Source organism: Carcharodon carcharias, chromosome 8 (genome assembly GCF_017639515.1).
Source record: "Carcharodon carcharias isolate sCarCar2 chromosome 8, sCarCar2.pri, whole genome shotgun sequence".
In the NCBI taxonomy this organism is placed as follows: Eukaryota; Metazoa; Chordata; class Chondrichthyes; order Lamniformes; family Lamnidae; genus Carcharodon; species Carcharodon carcharias.
Genome location: NC_054474.1, coordinates 5,373,979 through 5,394,817, shown reverse-complemented (window position 1 = coordinate 5,394,817; position 20,839 = coordinate 5,373,979). Strand labels below are relative to the sequence as shown.

Here is a 20,839-nt window from a genome sequence, read left to right as displayed (position 1 = left end):
CAAGTTCCAAAGGTCCTCCTCATGACCCCACCCACCCCTCCCTTATACCTCCATAGTCCCCTATGCCAAGCTTTGGCAGTCCACCCACCAAGCATACACAATGAGGCTTGGCTGAGAGCCCAGACTTCCATTACTCTTGTTGAAATTGCTGCAGCCCAGGGAAAACATTGCTTGGTTGACAGCTCAGGCTCTCTGATCTCTGTGGTAAATTTCACAATGTTTATTTACACAAGGTTAAGTGGTTTCAAGGATTTGTGGGTTTCTGTTATTGATAGTTTGAAGGGTCTGGCTGTTGCCTTGTGGTGAAATGACGTTTGTTTAACATAATGAAAAAATAATGAATGAATGGTTTTTAAAAGTTTTTTTTTTATACATCCGACTGTCACTATAGGTTCATTGGTTCTTTATAGTATAGATGGCCTTGGAAGTGCCATAGCTTGGCATGGGGGCCACAGGGGTGTGTGGGGGTCACGGAGTTCCGTCCCCAGGTTGGGTTCACAGAGTCCGGTGATTTCCCGGTTCGCTGAACCCGACCATTAAAAATGGCCACCCGCAGGTGGAGCTCTTGGTTGGGGGTCAGTCGGGGGGGGTGGGTGGGTGGGTGGGGGAATGACGAGGGGGAATGAAATGAGAGTTGAATCCACAGGCTGACAGGAGCTGAGGCGAGTCGGGTGCAAGGCCTGCCTCTGTGGGCCAGCACTGTGTTCAAATAAATTTTCAAATTTATAAAACAAAAACCCCCTCGAGCACCCAAACCACGCCCCCCCCCACCCCCCACACAGACACCCAATGCTCCATCCATACCAACCTATGCTAACCCATCCCCCACCCACCCCTGTGGCCCTCACATTCCTATGCCAACTCAATGCCATCCTACCCACCCATTTCCCCCATAACCCCTATGCCAACTTAGTGCCAAACTCATGCCAACCTGACCCCCCCACCACCCTTTGCCCGTACCCCCTTCATGCCAACTCATCTAGTATCCTTGAACAATTCCTCGACCGTTTCGACACTTCCTGCATAGCTTTGATAGCTTTGGCAGCTCCTTAATATTTCCTTTGCAGCTGGACAGTTCCTGGATAGCTGGGCACCTCTTTTACAGTTTGACAATTCCATTTATTTGGTGTGTAAAAATGCATCATCATGTTCACTTTTAACAATACCAAAGGGTGCCGTTCCTCTCTCAAAGGTGTTCCAGGGTCCTATCCAAAGGGGTACCTTACCTCTCCAAAGGGATATCCTGGCTATTCCATAAGAACCCACTAAGGTCATGCCCCCTCTTACCTGTTCTAATCTGCACACTCTGGATTTCACTTTCCTGTTCTCCCAACACCCTGGTCCAGAGGAGGCAGCCAGTCATCCAAACGACCAGCAGCCCGCCTGACTCACACATGCGGGAACCCCAGCCCAATTCCAGTCCCGTCCCCACTGAGATGGGAAATGATGGGTTCATGGTCAGGTCTCAGGATTTGGAGCCATATCTGAGATTTTGGCAGCCAGGGAGAGGCTCTCTGTCATGGTGAAAATCCGGGCCTATGGCTCTATTTAAAAAGCCCGGAATCCTATGCGTCAGAGTTCTCAATCTACCCTACCACTGTTCACGATTTGTGCTTATATATCCCCAGGCCCTTCTGCTCCTGCACCCTGAACGCATCAGGAATAAGGTTCCTGACAAGTATAACCTTTCAGTTTTTGTGCATTCTCCACTGCCTCCCTGCCTTTTTTTTTATGTAACACAGAAACCAGTATTTCCACGGTGCCAGTTATTCTCTCCACTGCCTAAAACTACATGACTAATGTTCCTTCGTAAACCTACACAGGGATTGTGGAGAGGAAGTTCCTTCCCCATAGGAGGTGGGGCAGGGATATCTTTGCTCAATTTGGCCCTGTTTTTGCGAATCACCTACGCTTCTCAACAACAAGTCTCGGGATTGAGGTTAGGCAGAAAGTACCTCAGCCCCTCCTTATCCCAGGGGCCACTGAAGTCAATCCTGGCAACTCAGCGGCTGCCCTGAGGTGAGATCTGCCAAAACTAACGCAAGCCAGAACTGGTCTGGTAGCGCAAGTATTAAGTGAATGTAGAAATGAGCTCTGGTGTGTGCAACATGGGCAGAATCCACAGTTACTTGAAAATGTGCAAGCAAAGTCTATTTGTTAAATTTGTCCACTTTATTCATGATAATTTTGCACTGTTCTTCGTCAACACCCGAGTGAAACAAGAAACACATCAACCAGTTTTGATGTGCACGCAACTCTCCCAACCTGCAAGCTGCAAACCTTTTCCTCATCATTCCCAGTTTACTAACAGTGTCTGCGAGTTAATAGGATTGAAAGGATGACTTGTTTCCTCCAAACCAATTCTTCACAGATTAAAAATAAAATACAAACATGAAGTATCAGCCAGAAAAAAGCAAGGTTTAATTTAGTTGTGGTTGCCCAGGTAACCACAGGAATGGAACAAATTAAAATGGGTTTCATAGTCTCTGCAGAGGAGCGTAAGGTAAATTTAACAGTACATAGACACAGAGGCACACATCCACCCCCACCTCCGAACAGTGCATACACAGAGAGACACCTCCCACCCCAGAACAGTACATACACACAGAGACATACTCCCACCCCCACCTCCGCCTCCAAACAGTGCATACACAGAGAGACACCCTCCCACCCCAGCACAGTAAATACACACCGAGACATCCCCCATCCATCCCCAAACAGCTTATTTAAATGCTTTGCTTTTAAAATTCACACGCTTGCTTTCAAATTACTAAATGGCCTCATCCCTCCCCATTTCGGTAACCTCCTCCAGCCCCACCAGCCTCCAAGGTATCTGCACCCCTCCAATTCCAGCCTCTTGCACACTTCAGATTTTAATCACTTCACCATTGATGGTTGTGCCTTCATCCGTCTTGGCTCTAAGCTCTGGAATGCTCTCACTATGCCTCTTCCCCCTCTCTACTTCTCTTTCCTCCTTTAAACATTCCTTAAAAACCCACCTTTTGATCAGTTTTTTGGTCATTGGACCTGATACTTCCTTACATGGATTGCCTCCAAATTTTGTCTGAAAATGCTACTGTGAAGCAGATTGGGACGCTTTACTATGTTAAAGGCGCCAGATAAATGCAGGTTGTTGTTCCTGCTCCCAATCATTGACTATATTGAAAAATGTTTCATTATTTGCACTATATAATTTTTTAAAATCAAACATTTCTAATTTGTTGGCTCTCATTCTAAAACTAAAGCAAAGGAATGAGAATGAACTAACGATAGGCAGAAAGCCAAGGGTCACTTCAAGAGCGCTCCATTGCTAATGAATTACATGCAGTTCCTGTTCCGATGTACCAGCTCCATTTTTCCCTACATAACCATGTCCAACACACAGCAAATAAAGGAATGACTACACCATCTGTTTCTGGTGGTGTTGTTCGAGAGAAAAGTCTTGGGAGGGGCACAGAGGGAACTTGCTCTCCGGAAAAGCGCTACGGGACTGATACTGTTCACCTGAACAGGCACAGGGGCTTTGGTTCAACATCTCATCTGAAAACACAGCAACCCCTGAGGATGCAGTACTCCCTCAGCACTGCAGTGAACCATCAGCCTGGGTGATGTACTCAAGGGCATGTAAATTTCACTCATATGGACAACAGTTTGATTCTGAGATGACGATGTCACCAGTAAAGCCAATCGGACACGCCGATGTATGATTTCCTATTAAGGCATTGTTAACATCTTCCACCTGCTGACAAAGTGCATCAAATTAGCATTCCAATGACAGCACAGTACACAAACCCCACCCAGTGAAAATAAGGGTCAGGCAGATTAAGGTTGATGCCACCGTCGCTATTTCCAATAACTTGACTGTGTGCTCTCTCCAACAGCGCTGATCGGCGGTAGAATACTGATGTTCCCATTTGCTCAAATTCAACAATTGAAAATGACTAACTTACACAGAATGTCCAGAATTTAATATGAAAGGGGTGATGATGAAAGTTTTGTAAGCTGTGGAGTCGGTGGGGAAGGGAGTTATAGTGGTGGTGCTGGGGGGTGTTGAGGAGATGGTGGGGTGGGGGGGGGGGTGCATGGGCAGAGAGATGGGAATCACCTTAAACATTCACTGTCTCTACCACCAGCGCACAGTAGCAACGGGTCTGTACCATATGCAGAATGCAGTGCAGCAACTTACCAAGCCTCCTTTGACCGCACCTTGTAAAGTTACCACTTAGGAGAGCAAGGGCAGCGAACAAGTTCCCCTCCAAGTTGTGAGAGGCATTATATAACTGCAAGTGTTTCTTTCTTTCAAGCCACACACCATCCTGACTGGGAAATATATTGGCCGTTCCTCCACTGTCGCTGGGCCAAAATCCTGGAACTCCCTCCCTAACAGCACGGTGGGTGTACCTACACCACATGGACCGCAGCTGTTCAAGAAGGCAGCTCACCACCACCTTCTCAAGGGGCGACCAAGGGGCTTGTTAAACTGAGAGGTGAAAAGAAATTAGTATTAGTAAAGAGGAAGTACTTGAAAAATTAACTGGATTGAAGGCTGATAAATCCCCTGAACTGGATGAGCTTCATATCCCAGCGTGTTGAAGGAGGTGGCTAGAGAGATGCAATGGTGGGTCACCTTACAAAATTCTACAGGCCAGGATTCTTAGCTCAGTGGGTGGGCGGGCGCCTGACCTGACGAAGTGTGAAATGACGCGCAATGTTGTTGGCCGAGCGTGCTGACATCACCGCGCAGTCACGTGATAGTTCGGTTGGCAAGTGGGCCCAATGACAATTAAAAGGCCTGTTAAGGCCATTAAGTTATCAACTGTCCTTAAATTTCACCGTTCGTTCAACCTAATGGTTGACAAACTGGTGAGAAGGCCAAGGGGCCTTTGCATTTTTTTTTGGAAACCTGATCCACAGGCAAAAAGCAAATACAAACGGAATAAAAACTTCAATTTTAAATTAAAAACGTGTCCCTGCTCATGTGACAGAGTCACAGGAGGGAACATATTTCATGACATTTTTCAGTGCTTTGTAATTTTTTTTCAACATGTTCTTCATCTCCCCGAGGCAGCTCCGTGCCTCAGGGAGATTACTCAGCGCTCTCTCGCGCGCCTGCACAAAGTTCACGCTGGGCTTGCTCGTCCTCCTGCCCCCACCGATCCTGCCGGCCAAGGGCAAAATTCTGGAAAGATTCCTGCGGACTGGGAAGTAGCAAATGGAACCCCACTATTTGAGAAGGGAAGCAGAGGGGGAACTGAGAACTATAGACCTGTTAATTTGACGTCAGTCGCCAGGAAAATGTTTGAGTCTATTATGAAGGATGTGACAACTGGCCATTTAGAAAAGAATAGCAAAATTGGGCAGAGTCAACATGGATTTATGAAAGGGAAATCATGTTTGACAAACTTACTGGAGTTTTTTTTGAGGATGTTACTTGTAGCTTTGATAAAGGAGAACCAGAGGATGTGGTGTGTTTGGATTTTCAGAAAGTTTTTGATAAGGTCCCACACAGGAGCTTAGCAAATAAAATTAGAGCTCATGGCGTTGGGGGAAATATACTAGTGTGGATTGAGAATTGGTTAACAGAAAGCAGAGAGTAGGAATAAACAGACCATTCTCCTGGATCAAAAACCTCCTAACAGCACTGTGGGTGTACCTACACCACATGGACTGCAGCGGTTCAAGGCAGCAGCTCACCACCACCTTCTCAAGGGCAACTAGGGATGGGCAATAAATGCTGGCCCAGCCAGCGAAGCCCATATCCCGTGAATGAATTTTTAAAAAAATTCTCAGCATTTTCTGGACGTCAAGGGATATGGAGATAGTGCGGGACAGTGACATTGAAGTAGGTGATCAGCCATGATCTAATTGAATGGCAGAACAGGCTCCACAGGCTGAACGGCCTACTCCTGCTCCTAACGTTCCAGCGCTGGATGACATGAATATTTTGGAACCATATTCGACCACAACTAATTGGAACTTAATTTAAAACTATCAGGCACTTTCTAGGATATCATAACTTGACTCAAGACGGCTAAAACAACACAAACATTCAGAGCCATCTTTAACAGTTTCTGCAAATGGAGATCAATGAAAACTTTATCCAGTTAAGCAGAGGTTTTTCCTTTCTCTCTCTCACTCTCTCCCTGCTACTCTTCACCCTCTTATACAAGTCAGATTTCAACCATCACTAATGGAGGTCAGTCCAAACCAGAGGAACTTCTCCAATGGTCTGTCTTAAAGGAGCTGCCCACGGAACTAAGAGAGGCAGTAGGTTTGATCCCAAGTCCATGCTGAGCTATCCAAAGTCAGTTGAGAAAGCAGGAAAAGTAACCAACTTTGACAATCCATGTATGAAGGGGGTAAATCAGCTAGAGCTCTTAATCACCATCTAACAGCCCAGGCTGGGAAAGTCTTTAGCATGGACACAAGACTGGGATGAAATGCTCACCCCTCTGTGTAAAATAGGACACACAGGTACAAATTTCACAGGCTAGGGTGAAGATTGAATACAGTACCGCACGTCTTTGTGCCAGATATGTACCAGTGTCAGCCATGGCTCATCAGGTAGCATTCAATGGAAAATTCAAGCTATCAGTATTGTCCTGAGGGAGTGCTGCACTCTTGGAGATGTCATTTTTGGGCCTGTTTATCTTTTCAAATGGACATGACAATCCCATGGCACAATTTTGGAGAAATATTACCCCCCACCCCCCCCCCCCGTGTCCTGGCCAACATTAATCTCACAACCAGCACAACAAAAACAGATTACCATATCTGGTCACTAAATATTGCTGTTGTAGGAGCTTGATGTACATCAGTGGGCTGCAGCATCTCTTAGTGACTGCACTTCAAAAGCAACTCACTGGCTGTGAGGTGCTTCGGAACGTCCTGAGGGCATGAATGGTGCTACATAAATTCAAGTCTTTACCAATCAGATCATCACTGTGCTGGGTGCAGGTTTGTGGAGTGAGAGGTGGAGGGGAGAGTACTGCATTAATATTCCAACTTTTATCTCACAAAAAACTCACAAAAACCTTCAAGTACAAGTCAACTACTATGAAATGCAATGGCTTTCATAGACAGTTACTGCCGTTATTTTGTACACAAGAAGAACAGTGAGAGGTATCTGTTTTTTTTTTGTGTGCTATTTGGTCAGCATATGGGGAAAGGTAAGCAGGCTTCGAATTAAATACCTCATCCACTGCTCGGTCAACCTCAAAATGGGTGCACCGTGTCCTGGGGTGCCACTGCCAACCTCGACTACCAGCTCAAACTCCCTGAATGTGGTGTGGGTTTGAACAGCAGTCTCCGGGCTCAGTACAGAGAATGAGGGCAACATGCAGGAAAGACCTCTCCTTAAAGCGTTGCAGGATCAAGTCCCGGGCTAGCTAAATGATCAGGTTGGCGCGCTGTAACAGGAGTCAGGAGAGGGCAGCTTTTTAATTTGGGGTGCATTACGATAAATAAAATGTTCAGACTGTGTCCTCGAAGGACCAAAAGTAAAATCAGACTCAGGTCCCAGTGCTGCTCTCTGTGCTGCTGTAGTTAATTATTTATTTAGATTTTGTACTGAATCCCACGGAGACCATTGTGCTTCACACATGCTCTGCTTGTGGTTGTGTATTCAGCTCTGCAGGGGCAAAACTCAGTGAAAGGCAAAATGTCACAAGTAATTAAAGAAAAGTACACCAACTGGTATTTTTTTTTAAACCTGGCATCGCAGCAACAATAAATGGGTTTCCGTTGGCACAATTCCAGAAATAGATTACCAAAGTCTTTTATTGAAAATAAAACTGGAGCACAGTAAGATTCTTAGCAGTAAACCGGGCCTAGCATGTCCTTTAAGGCCAATGGATTAAGTAGTCCAAATAACTGTGGTCATTTATAAACCACTGACATCAAACAGTGGACAGCTGCCATTACTTGGGAATATTATGTTCCAGGTTAATGACTGACAACTACAAGAAAAAAATGTGATGTCTAGTATGTTCTGGAAGTGTTCACCATGGTTCAATTGGCAGCACTCTGGCTTCTGAACCAAATCCAGAGGTCTGAGCACAAAAATCAAGGCTGACACTCCAGTTCAGCACTGAGGGAGTGCTGCACTGTCGGAGGGTCAGCACTGAGGGAGTGCTGCACTGTTGGAGGATCAACACGGAGGGAGTGCTGCACTGCAGGAGGGTCAGCACTGAGGGAGTGCTGCACTGTCGGAGGGTCAGCACTGAGGGAGTGCTGCACTGTTGGAGGGTCAACACGGAGGGAGTGCTGCACTGCAGGAGGGTCAGCACTGAGGGAGTGCTGCACTGTCGGAGGGTCAGCACTGAGGGAGTGCTGCACTGTTGGAGTGTCAACACGGAGGGAGTGCTGCACTGCAGGAAGGTCAGCACTGAGGGAGTGCTGCACTGTCGGAGGGTCAACACTGAGGTGTGCTGCACTGTCGGAGGGTCAGCACCGAGGGAATGCTGCACTGTCGGAGGGTCAGCACTGAGGGAATGCTGCACTGTCGGAGGGTCAGCACTGAGGGAGTGCTGCACTGCTGGAGGGTCAGCACAGAGGCGTGCTGCACTGTCGGAGGGTGAACACTGAGGTGTGCTGCACTGTCGGAGGGTCAGCACTGAGGGAGTGCTGCACTGTCGGAGGGTCAGCACTGAGGGAATGCTGCACTGTCGGAGGGTCAACACTGAGGGAGTGCTGCACTGTTGGAGGTTGAACACTGAGCAAGTGCTGCACTGTCAGAGGGTCAACACTGAGGGTTTGCTGCACTGTCGGAGGTTGAACACTGAGGGAATGCTGCACTGTCGTAGGGTCAGCACCGAGGGTGTGCTGCACTGTCGGAGGGTCAGCACCGAGGGTGTGCTGCACTGTCGGAGGTTGAACACTGAGGGAATGCTGCACTGTCGGAGGGTCAACACTGAGGGAGTGCTGCACTGTTGGAGGTTGAACACTGAGCAAGTGCTGCACTGTCAGAGGGTCAACACTGAGGGTTTGCTGCACTGTCGGAGGTTGAACACTGAGGGAATGCTGCACTGTCGGAGGGTCAGCACTGAGGGAATGCTGCACTGTCGGAGGTTGAACAGTGAGGGAATGCTGCACTGTCGGAGGGTCAGCACTGAGGGTGTGCTGCACTGTCGGAGGGTCAGCACTGTGGGCATGCTGCACTGTCAGAGGGTCAGCATTGAGGAGGTGCCGCATTGTTGGAGGGGCTGCCTTTCGGGCCCAACATTAAACTGAAGACCCGTCTGGCCTCCCAGGTGGATGTAAAAGATCCCTATGCACTATTTTAAAAGAGGAGCAGGGTGATTATCCCTGGTGCCCTGGCCAATATTTATCCCTCCATCAACATTACTGAAAAAAAGAAGCAGATTATCTGTTTTTACCGTTCTCACGCCGCTCTTTGTGGGGGCTGAATTTTACGCCAATCGGGCAGCACGCGCAAGGCCCATTCGGGCGTGAATTCGCGCGAGATGACATCAGGCTGCGCTCGCACGATATTCGGCTGGCGGGGAGGCGCAAAAGTCAGAAACCCACCGACAAGTAGGAGGGCAATTAAACCCGGCTGTGTAACCGCCTGTCATTCACGTGGCCTGTCCAACCTTAAGCTGGGCGGACGGATGAATCGACCAGGCGGCCTTTATATTTCTCATCAAACCTCATCCAAGGGTGGGATGGGATTTCCGTTATTAAACAAAATAAAAAATAGAAATCTGTGGGCAGCATTTTTATGACCTACAAGTTCAGGTGCCTGATTGTGATGCTTGGACATCTTCTTCCTTTTCTAAAACACTTTATTTCCTGGGTTTCGGTTCTTCAGCTCCCCAAGGCAGCTCCCTGTCTTCAGGCAGCTTTCTCTCAGTGCTCGCCCAAGCCCACGCTGACATCATTGCCTGGCCTGCTCCCACCCCCCAACCCCGGCAGCGCTGGGCTTTTCATCGCATGCCGATGGTGGTCCGTGGTCCGGTTCCCGACCGCTCGCGGTCCCACCAGTTCATCTGCCCGTCCTACTGAAAATTCAGGCCAGTGTCTCTGGCACCTTTCCAACGTTACAACAGCAGCCGCACTTCTAAAGTACTTCGCTGGCTGTAAAGCAGTTTGGGATGTCCTCAGGGTCATGAAAGGCATGACATTAATGCAAGCTTGCTTTCTCTCCGATGTCTGGTGCACTTTGGACATCTAGCCACACCGCACCTTCATACCTGCTCGAAAATAGACGTACGCACAAATTATTTCTGTTTCCTCCCACGTCTTCCTTCCCTTCCCTGATAATGCTGACTCCTGCTAGGGGTCGATTCCAGTGGTAACGATTTCTCCGTCATAGTATATCTATGTGCTCATTCTTCTCATGTCAACTACCCTCGGTAGAGATGGCCATCCTACTCATTGCCCGTTGGTGACTGGTGCAAAATATGCGTGTGTGTGTGTGTGTGTGTGTGTGTATGTGAATGATTGTGTGTGTGTGTGTGTGTGTGTGTGTATGTGAATGATTGTGTGTGCGTATGTGAATGATTGTGTGTGTGTGTGTGTGTGTGTATGTGAATGATTTTGTGTGTGTGTGTGTGTGTGTATGTGAATGATTGTGTGTGTGTGTGTGTGTGTGTATGTGAATGATTTTGTGTGTGTGTGTGTGTATGTGAATGATTGTGTGTGTGTGTGTATGTGAATGATTGTGTGTGTGTGTGTGTGTGTGTGTGTGTGTGTATGTGAATGATTGTGTGTGTGTGTGTGTATGTGAATAATTGTGTGTGTGTGTATGTGAATGATTGTGTGTGTGTGTGTGTGTGTGTGTGTATGTGAATGATTGTGTGTGTGTGTGTGTGTATGTGAATGATTGTGTGTGTGTGTGTGTGTGTGTGTGTGTATGTGAATGATTGTGTGTGTGTGTATGTGAATGATTGTGTGTGTGTGTGTGTGTGTGTGTGTGTATGTGAATGATTGTGTGTGTGTGTGTGTATGTGAATGATTGTGTGTGTGTGTGTGTGTGTGTGTATGTGAATGATTGTGTGTGTGTGTGTGTGAATGATTGTGTGTGTGTGTGTGTGTGAATGATTGTGTGTGTGTGTGTATGTGAATGATTGTGTGTGTGTGTATGTGAATGATTGTGTGTGTGTGTGTGTGTGTGTGTATGTGAATGATTGTGTGTGTGTGTGTGTGTGTATGTGAATGATTGTGTGTGTGTGTATGTGAATGATTGTGTGTGTGTGTGTGTGTGTATGTGAATGATTGTGTGTGTGTGTGTGAATGATTGTGTGTGTGTGTGTGTGTGTGTGAACGATTGTGTGTGTGTGTGTGAATGATTGTGTGTGTGTGTGTGTGTGTGTGAACGATTGTGTGTGTGTGTGTGTATGTGAATGATTGTGTGTGTGTGTGTGTGTGTGTGTGTGTGTATGTGAATGATTGTGTGTGTGTGTGTGTGTGTGTGTATGTGAATGATTGTGTGTGTGTGTATGTGAATGATTGTGTGTGTGTATGTGAATGATTGTGTGTGTGTGTGTGTGTGTGTGTGTATGTGAATGATTGTGTGTGTGTGTGTGTATGTGAATGATTGTGTGTGTGTGTGTGTATGTGAATGATTGTGTGTGTGTGTGTATGTGAATGATTGTGTGTGTGTGTGTGTATGTGAATGATTGTGTGTGTGTGTATGTGAATGATTGTGTGTGTGTGTGTGTGTATGTGAATGATTGTGTGTGTGTGTATGTGAATGATTGTGTGTGTGTGTGTGTGTGTATGTGAATGATTGTGTGTGTGTGTATGTGAATGATTGTGTGTGTGTGTGTATGTGAATGATTGTGTGTGTGTATATGTGAATGATTGTGTGTGTGTGTATGTGAATGATTGTGTGTGTGTGTGTGTGTGTGTATGTGAATGATTGTGTGTGTGTATGTGAATGATTGTGTGTGTGTGTATGTGAATGATTGTGTGTGTGTGTGTGTGTGTGTGTGTGTGTGTGTCTGTGTATGTGAATGATTGTGTGTGTGTGTGTGTGTGTGTATGTGCATGTGTGTTTGCCTATGTGCAGATATTAGACAAGACACCAACACCATTCACCAGGAGCAAGTGGGCAAGGAGCAGGATGTCTAACATTTTCTGATCTTTCTCCTTTTTCGCCCAGGCTTTTTAATATCTCAACTTCCAGCCCAAACCAGCTTGCTCAGCACAATATGGTAAGTGAAGCTGGGATCTTCCTGGTTTGCATTCTTCCTTCATACCAGGTTTTGTACTTAAACTTCTGCACAGGAAAAAACAGATGCCCAAAGTTGTGTGGTGGCCAAGGCTGGGGTATTGTGCATGGTTCATGGGCCCCCTGTTATAAAAAGAGCATTGGAGCCATGGGAAAAACACAACATGGATTCAGCAGGATTGTACATAGGATATGGTTATGATGGGCTTTTACCGACCAGTGCTGCACACACCAGAGCAGGGGAGCTCAAGAGGAGATCTGGTGAAAGTAATGAATAGTTTCTCCACCTGCACCATCCAAACCTGTGACCTCTACCACCTAGAAGGTCAAGGGCAGAAGCTGCATGTGAATACCAACAACTGCAAGTTCCCTTTGACATCACGCACCATCCTGACTTGTAAAAATATCACTGTCCCTTCATTGGCACTGGGTCAAAATCCTGGAGCTCCCCAGCTACACCACACGGGTTGCAATGCTTCAGGAGGCAGCTCACACAACCTACACATGGGCAACGATGAATAAACATTGAAGGCTGATCTAACTAACAAGTTAAATAGTCGAAAATTATTTTGACTGGATGGTCAGTCTATAATGAGAAGACGTAAATTTAGGATTAGCATTAGAAGCATCAAGGGAAAATTTAGAAAATTGGCTTTCCCTACACAAGAGATCACGAACATGTGAAATGCTTTACTAAAGAAGTGGATTTAAGAGAAAGCTAGCTAAACATTTGAAGGAAAGCATTAAAGGACATGGAGAAATGGGTCAAGTGTAGATAACTTTGCAGAGTCAATATTGGTTACACCAAAATGGCCCCTCACCATGTTTAAATTTCTATGGGCTGGATTTCACAGGGGGGTATATTACATACCCATCCCCCCACCCCCTGCTGCACGAGTCAGCTGACAGCTGAAAAACCTAAAGGAAATCTGCCCTGCATAGGGTTGCCAACCCTCCAGGATTGGCCTGGAGTCTCCAGGAATTGAAGATCGATCTCTCGGATACTGCTGTGTGCAACCCTGGAGAAAAATCATCGGGACATTAAAATAGATTTTTTTTTTGTCATTTTCTTCAAATATTTCTCTTTACCAGATATAAACATATCAGAAATGGGAGGGGGGGCGGGGGGGGGAGACTGTTTGGCTGATAGTCAAGCATCATCCAATTGGGTAATAAGTCTTTTTGCTTTCCGAATGGTGTTATAAGGCAGTGCGTCACAAGGATAGATGGAGTGTGGGGGCAAGTCATGTGGTGAAACCCACAACAATACACAATTACAGTTTGCAGCCCTAACCCTGTGGCCATAACGTGTTGCCGGTGGGCTAAAAGAGCAGAGAGTGGGACTTCCGCCCCTCAGTGGGAGGAAGACTCTCCCTTGACAGCTGCCAGCCAATCTGATAGGCCGGCAGCTCTAGCCGTCCCACCCTTGCCAGAACTCAGTGGTGGGTGGTGCCGGGACTGCTAGCAGGTCCACGACTAAGATTGATGGCTTCTGGAGACAGATAAATCAGGGGTCTTTGACGGGGAGGGATTGGGCAGATGAGGGAGGGAGCGAGGGGGTTGGGAGGGAGCGAGGGGGTTGGGAGGGCCCATGTTTGAGTCCAGGAGGGGGAAAACAAAGTGGGGGGTAATGCCTTAGGGAGGGGGTATCTCTAGTTTGCAATGGGCTCCTCCCCCGAATGCTGTGCCTCCACTTCCTTCCCACCTTGACAAACATTTATTTAAAAACAGCCTGCCCCCCCTTCCCGTGCCAACCATTTTATGGCATATGGATCAACTGGCTTGTCGATGAGCTTAATTGACCCTTAATTATTTATTTCAAAATGCTGGGTCGGATACTGATTTCAGCCTCTGCCTACCTGCTGTATTATGGGGAACAGCTTGGGGGTGGAGAGGAAGGTGGTCGACTGGCACCCTTTGTATCTTACATGCTCCCAGCCACCATCCCCTGCCACCTCCCCCCCACCGCCGCCCCCCCACCCCCCACCACCCACCTTGCGGCTGTAAAATCCAGCCCCATGGCTCTAAATTGCATTCCCCCCCCCCCCCACCAACTGGGCGAACCAAGATTCACCGTAGCCTTTGTTTCTTCTGAAAAGAACAAGTAAGTGAAAATGACAGCTCAGCCCATGATACCAAGACAAGAGCCTTCAGTGAATAAAACTCCTCCCCTATTGTACCAGAAGAGAGCCCTGAGATTGGCATAATGAGAACTGGAGACCACAGGGGCTAAATTGGGAAAGTGAAGCTGGTGTAGATGGGCTGTGATCTTTCTGAATGGCAGAGGAAGTTCGAGGGGCCAAGACCTCCTCCAGCTCCTCATTCTTATGATCTCAGCAGAAAAAAAAAACAAGTGGCCAGCCCCAAAAACTCTCCTGTTATCATTCGCCCATTAGCATGTAAAGTTTTCAAAATTTATACTTTCTGAAGCGTCGGAATGCCTCACTGCTCCCTTACTGCTTTCTGACCAAACTCAACTTGTTTCTGGCTTCACCAGAAATCTTGGTAATTTGTATTTTTTACAGTTATTTCTCTTGCGTTTTGTCTTTTATAATGAGGGGTGCTCGAAAAATAAAGAGAGTGGGAGGATGGAATAAGGAAAGGGACACGAGACGGAGAGACAGAGAGAGAGAGAGAGAGAGAGAAACAGAAACAGAGACAGACACAAAGATTTGAATTCCAAAGATTCCACTTGTACAATTAGTTTTCATCCATAACCCCTCCTGGATTTAAAATACAGACAAAGGATTACTTACGGCAGTGCAGCCAGATTAACGGTGACACTTTGCACCTAATCAAACCATGTCCTGTCAACTCATTACTTCATGGCCTCATTTTTACTTTAGAACAATGTATTCAGTCACCACCCTATAAGCAAACTTAATTGCAAAGAAAACCGAAGCAGACTAGTGAGGTGATGCCACAAGACAGAAAGCATTTCTGTACCAACAGTCATGCGGAAGATTAATTAAATCAGTGGCCAACACCAAAGACTAATTGGCAGACAAGGGAGCGCAAAACTCCCTTTAATGCTGAACAGCAAAGGCCAATTTTAGGCTGGGCAGTTTTAATGGCAGTCTCTAAATCAATTAACGCCATTATTGCTAATCCGCCCTTATTTGTGCTCTTATTTTAGTTCCAGTTGCTGAAGCTGTAAATTATGAAAGAAAAGTAGCTGCATGGACTCCTCTTCGACTTCAGTACTCCTCCATCCTGCCGCATTTCCCTTTAAAAAAATATATGTTATTCTGATTGGATCAATCCATGCACGATGGCCTGAATTAGCCAGGGTTCACTGCACAGCCATTCCCCCAATTCCAAAACTGACCTGGAATTAAAAGGGCAAAATACCTAAACGATTAATAAATCACCGGCTAGACCACGGTGTCCGATGCTGGGAAGAGAGATTTTTTTCTTTCCCCCTAGTTCCGCGGACAGACTGGAAAAGTTGGGTAAAAGCAAAAAAAACTGCGGATGCTGGAAATCCAAAACAAAAACAAAAACAAAAATACCTGGAAAAAAGTTGGGGTTGCTCTCCTTGGAACAGAGATCGTGACGGGGACATTTAGTGGAGGTGTTCAAATTGGGCAAGTGTTTTGATAGTTTCACCCAGTTCCCACTGGCAGGCAGGTCAGAGAGCAGAAGACACAGATTTTAGGTAATTGGCTAGGGGGAGATAAGGAGAGTTTCTTTTGCCCAATGCAAGTTCAGCCTGCTGACTGCATCGCTCAAGGGACCATCAGACTACACAAGCCTCTCCACCATGTCAAGGTGATGTTCCATGGAGGGCACCAGAAGAGTGGAATTCATTGACTAGTTCTTTCAAAGAACGTTGCAGGCCAGATAGCATCTTTCTTCCGTGTTATGATTTGGGAACCTTGACTCGCTGTACCTTACCCCAATGCTCACTGCGTCTCAGCTCCCATGTGAACAGAGTATTGCACGAGCAGTTCAATTTATGTTTATGAGAGCATGAGAAATAGGAGTGGGAGTAGGCCATTGTGTAGGGCAGAGTTTTGGACAACAGTCAGGGGCAGCTGATTGATTTCCAGTCAAGCCAAGGTGCCAAGACCAACTGCAACTGAAAGTGGAAGATGAATCACAAACCTAAAACATTAACTCTATGTTGTTCTCTCTCCACAGGTGCTACCGGACCTCTTGAGTATTTCCAGCACTTTTTTTTTAAATTATAATTACGGGCTGGATTTTCATCCTCCAGGCAGGTAGCAAGAGTCAGGAAAGTTCCTGGTTCTGCCCGCCTGCCCGTCTCAGGAGAATGGTGCCCGCTAAGAAAGGATTGTCATTATGGGTAGATGGGTCTGGGCTGCAGTTCACAAGCCGAGCCAGGAAAAAAATGTGGAGCCACATGTGCTGCAGGGTGCCAAGGTGGGCTGTTTAAAAAGGCTCGTCCCAGTTAAAATAAAAACATGAAGGCCCTCCAGCCCTCACCCGCCACAAATGCTTTCCATCCACTCCCTATGGTCTCCCTCATGCCCGGGTATGCACCCCCCACCCCATTGCCAAGCTCTGGAGCTGCCGCGCCCATTCACCCATTATACACAGTTAACACCAATGGACCCAATAGTGGAAGTGGGCTGTTTTATAAAAGGTCATTCATTGACAACTTTCCACTTTCTTAATAAAAAGCTCCTTTATACTAATGGCCGATAGAAGTGCCAATCATTCAGACCCTTTAAAGTGTCAATAGCAGAGACTGCAAGCACTTGAAACCTCTGTATTTTGTGTAAACATTATGAAAATCATAGCACAGATCAGAGAGCCAGAGCCATCATTCAAGTATTGTTTTCCTTGGGGCTCAGGTGTTTCAACAGGCTAAGGGATTTCTGGGCTCCAACCATGCATCGTCATGGATTCCTGGCTGAGAACCCAGACATCCATTAGAGTACTAAAATGCCTGAGCGCCGGTGCTTGCAGTTTCTGCTGTTGATGCTTTAAAGGATCTGGATGGTTGACACATTTATTGGCCTATAGTAAAAAGGAGGTTTTTTTTAAAGAAAGTGCAAAGTTATCAATTAATGATATTTTTAAAGCATTTTTTTTACACGTCCTACTCTCAGTAGAGGGTTCATTGTTTTTCTAGATTGTATAGTGTTGGAATGGGCATGGAAGTGTCAAAACTAGACATGGGGTAATGAGGGGCCATAAGGGTTGCTCGAGGGGGCATGACATACCTTGGCACTGGTGGCATGAGGAGGACCTTTTAAACTTAGCTTTGGCTCATGACACCTCTGAGGTGTTGTGAACCACGACTCTTTGGAAAGCTGGGTCAACTCCATTAAAATTGCAGTGGACTACAAGGACATGCCTATTCCCACAATGGAGCCAGCCTGGTAGGGATCACAACCTAAATAATCACGAACACTTAAAAGGAACTGCCAAAAATTGGAAACCCTAGGAATGGGGTCAGGAGTCCCTGAATCAGGGCCCGGTTGCCATTCTTAAAAGTCATCTTGACTCGGCGAAAGTCCAGCCCAATGTGTTTGTTTTCTTCCCATTTACTTCAAACACTTTCATTTACTGAATATAAAAGAAATGGGAGATGGGAGCATGGCAGGGCGGGTGTTAAATGCTGCCAGCCAATCACAAAGTGCCTGTTCGCTTTCCGATTGGGTGCGCTTTGATGAGGTATGTGTTGAACCACCAATGGGAGGAGCATGACGCTGGGGCAGTTTGAGGTATGAGTGTCATGTGATGACAAAAATGTCCAACCAGAGTTGGTGACCCGAATTTTGCCTTTTTTTTTTTCGCACAGCAAACATTGGTATCAACATTATTTCTGCATCTGGTGGAATTTTAATAAAAAATGTAAAGGCTGATTTAGCTCTAACTATAACCGAGCTGTGATCAAACTTGTCTCACTTAATGTCTCAATTCCTCTAATAACTCTGACATTCAAAAACTACTCTTTGCCATCATGATTGATGCTTTAACTTGGTGCTTGCTGCCCATTAGCTGTTTCTGCCTCCCCCAAGCCCTATGGGCCTCAGTCCTAGCACAGCAACAGGAATCTATATAACATATATCGTCTCTATGTCTCATTCTCAGCTGAACTGTTCAATTTTCTTTCTCAGTTCTCAACTCAAGACAACATTAAAGGATAAGATTAGTAGGTCACACGTTCTTATCGACACAGAAACATTACTCTCCCTCTATGAAAAAAAGACTTGGCATTTAAACAGATCAATTGGTAGCACTCTCACCTCCAAGATAGAAGATTGTGGATGTAAGTTCCACTCCTTGAAATCTCCCAGTGCAGTACTGAAGTAGTACTACATTGTCATCTTCCAGACGAGATGTAAAACCGAGGTCCTGTTTGCCCTCTACAGTGGGCGTAAAAGATCCCGCAGCTAGTATGTCAAAGATCAGGAGAGATCTTCTTGGTGCCCTGGCCAATTATTCATCCCTGAACCGACATCACTAAAATACAGATTATCTGGTCATGATCATATTGCTGTTTGTGGGAGCTTGCTGTGCACAAACTGGCAGCTGCATTTCCTACAATAAGACAATGACTCCACCTTGAAGATGTCGCATTGACAGCAAAGGTGCTCTGGCAGGTCTTGAGGTCATGAAAGGTGCTAAATTAATGCAAATCTTTCTTTTGTGCAATGCTGGCACGCAGTTGCTATCCCCAGTTGGTGCTGCATGACTATTGGGGCACAAAAGGGAAGTCTGACTCTGTTTAAGCCCTGGGCCATGGCACAGTTTCCATACCCAAAATCAAGAGTCAGTTGGCTTTAGCTGAGGCAGCAGAGAGGATGCAGCAGTTGACCTCAACATCTTACAGTCAAGGAAAAAAAATAATCAGCCAAGGGTCCCCACCGTCCTATAATCCCTGCTGGAAAATAGACCTCAGAGATTCAACTGTGATGGCCTTCACAGCCAAATAGCCTGCATGTGGTCTGAGCTCAAACAGGAAGGTTGATCCTCTTGGTGTAGTGAAATGGAACCAGATGACTATAGAACCAAACTGCAGCAAGAATCAGTGCAGGAACAATCGGGGCCCTGGGAGGGTGAGGGGGAATAATAGACACAAGGGGAGAGGCCATTGCAGGGTCGATTCAAAGGAGAATAGTAAACTCATCATAAGGCAAGAAATGGAGACAAAGCAAACCATCCCTGTTACAGCAACTGCTTTCTAATCTTCCCCTTCATCATCAGATATTACTTGACACATTCATTACATTGTTAGCGGGATATGTATTGAGTATGACACATTGACTATCCTTTTTGTTGAATCAACTGACATTACTGGTCTCCTCCATCACCGCCCTTATCCTTATTCTTTGGGTAAGGTTAGGCTTGTGTACATTCAACCAGCCCAGCCAGAATAGATTGAAGCATTAATAACTCTCAAATTGTGTTTTAAAATAAACTAACTCGAAGCAAATTACATAATTTCATCTGTCGCTTTTCATTTGACTGAGGGATCTAACTTGAGCATTTTATACAGGAGTGCTGCTATAGCATTACTTCCTGTCCTCTAAACCACTCCAAACATCCCCCAGCGCCAAAGAACCAACTTAGGATCAGCCAAGAGGCAATCACCTTCTCAAATGTTTATCACCTCCAGTCTGAGACTCATCGCGGACGATAACAACTTACATTTATATAGCGCCTTTAACATCCCAAGGCACTTCACAGGCTTGTCAGAAGAAAATTGATACCAAGTCACATAAGGAGATATTAAGTAGGTATTTTTTAAGGAGAAAAAGGTGGAGAGGTATCTAACCTATCGGCCCAGCATCTGATTAAGCGTCAGGAGCTTTCTCCCTGGAAATGTGGAGCTGTTTACAGTCCAGAGCCCGAGATTACGAGGGAGGGGGTTTCATTCTGCTGACTTTGCCTAGGCTGCCCAGTTGTCATGTGACACAGTTGGTCAACTTGAAGCGGCTGTAATTCCCAGAATCCCTCTGGCCTGCTGTGTGGGTCAGACAAATGGAAGCTATAGGGGCCTGAGCACCGTTTTCTCTCTCTCTCTCTTTTCCTTTACCTGGCTTTTCAAAGAATGTGTTAGCATGTGCCTGTGTGGGCCAAAAATATCACGAGAGAAGAGCCCAATTTAATTCATTCTTGTACTGGCAACAACTGAATAAAAACAATCAGGTTACTGCACAGTATGATCCCAAATGGTGTCAACTTAGCAGACCTGCGCCAAAGAGGTATTACAGAATGATATCATTCGACTCGGGAACTTGGGAGGGGGGAAATAAATGAGATAAAAGTCCTGCTCCTGATGGCACAGTCCCTTCAGAAAATGAATGAACAGGAACATGATTGTCCATGATGCCCATCACAGTCTCTAGTACGCCAACAACGTTCAGTGGCCTGCATAAATATCGGCATTCACTGGGGAGGCTCTTGCCTCGGGACTGTACCCCTGTTAAAATTCAGCACCCTCAGTAAAGAGAAGCCAGAATTTAAAGGAAATTCACACATGACAAGCAGAACACAACATCTGAGTTGATTTAAGTAGACAAAAAAAACCAAAAGTATCCCATTGCCCTCAGAGATCATAGACATAAGGATCATATTTGTTGGACAATCAAAACCTGAAGAAGGAAAGAATAGAGGCAGAGAAAGTTCAAATCAATATATTTGACAAGGGACCTGATGAAGGCGTTTGATAGGGTAGACATACAG

General features: G+C 46.1%; 1 protein-coding gene across 3 annotated transcripts in view; it reads right to left on the bottom strand.

Annotated features, from left to right (window-relative positions):
• LOC121281094 (protocadherin-1-like) overlaps window positions 1–20,839 on the bottom strand; it is a 397,262-nt gene that overhangs the window by 334,633 nt on the left and 41,790 nt on the right. The window lies entirely within an intron of this gene.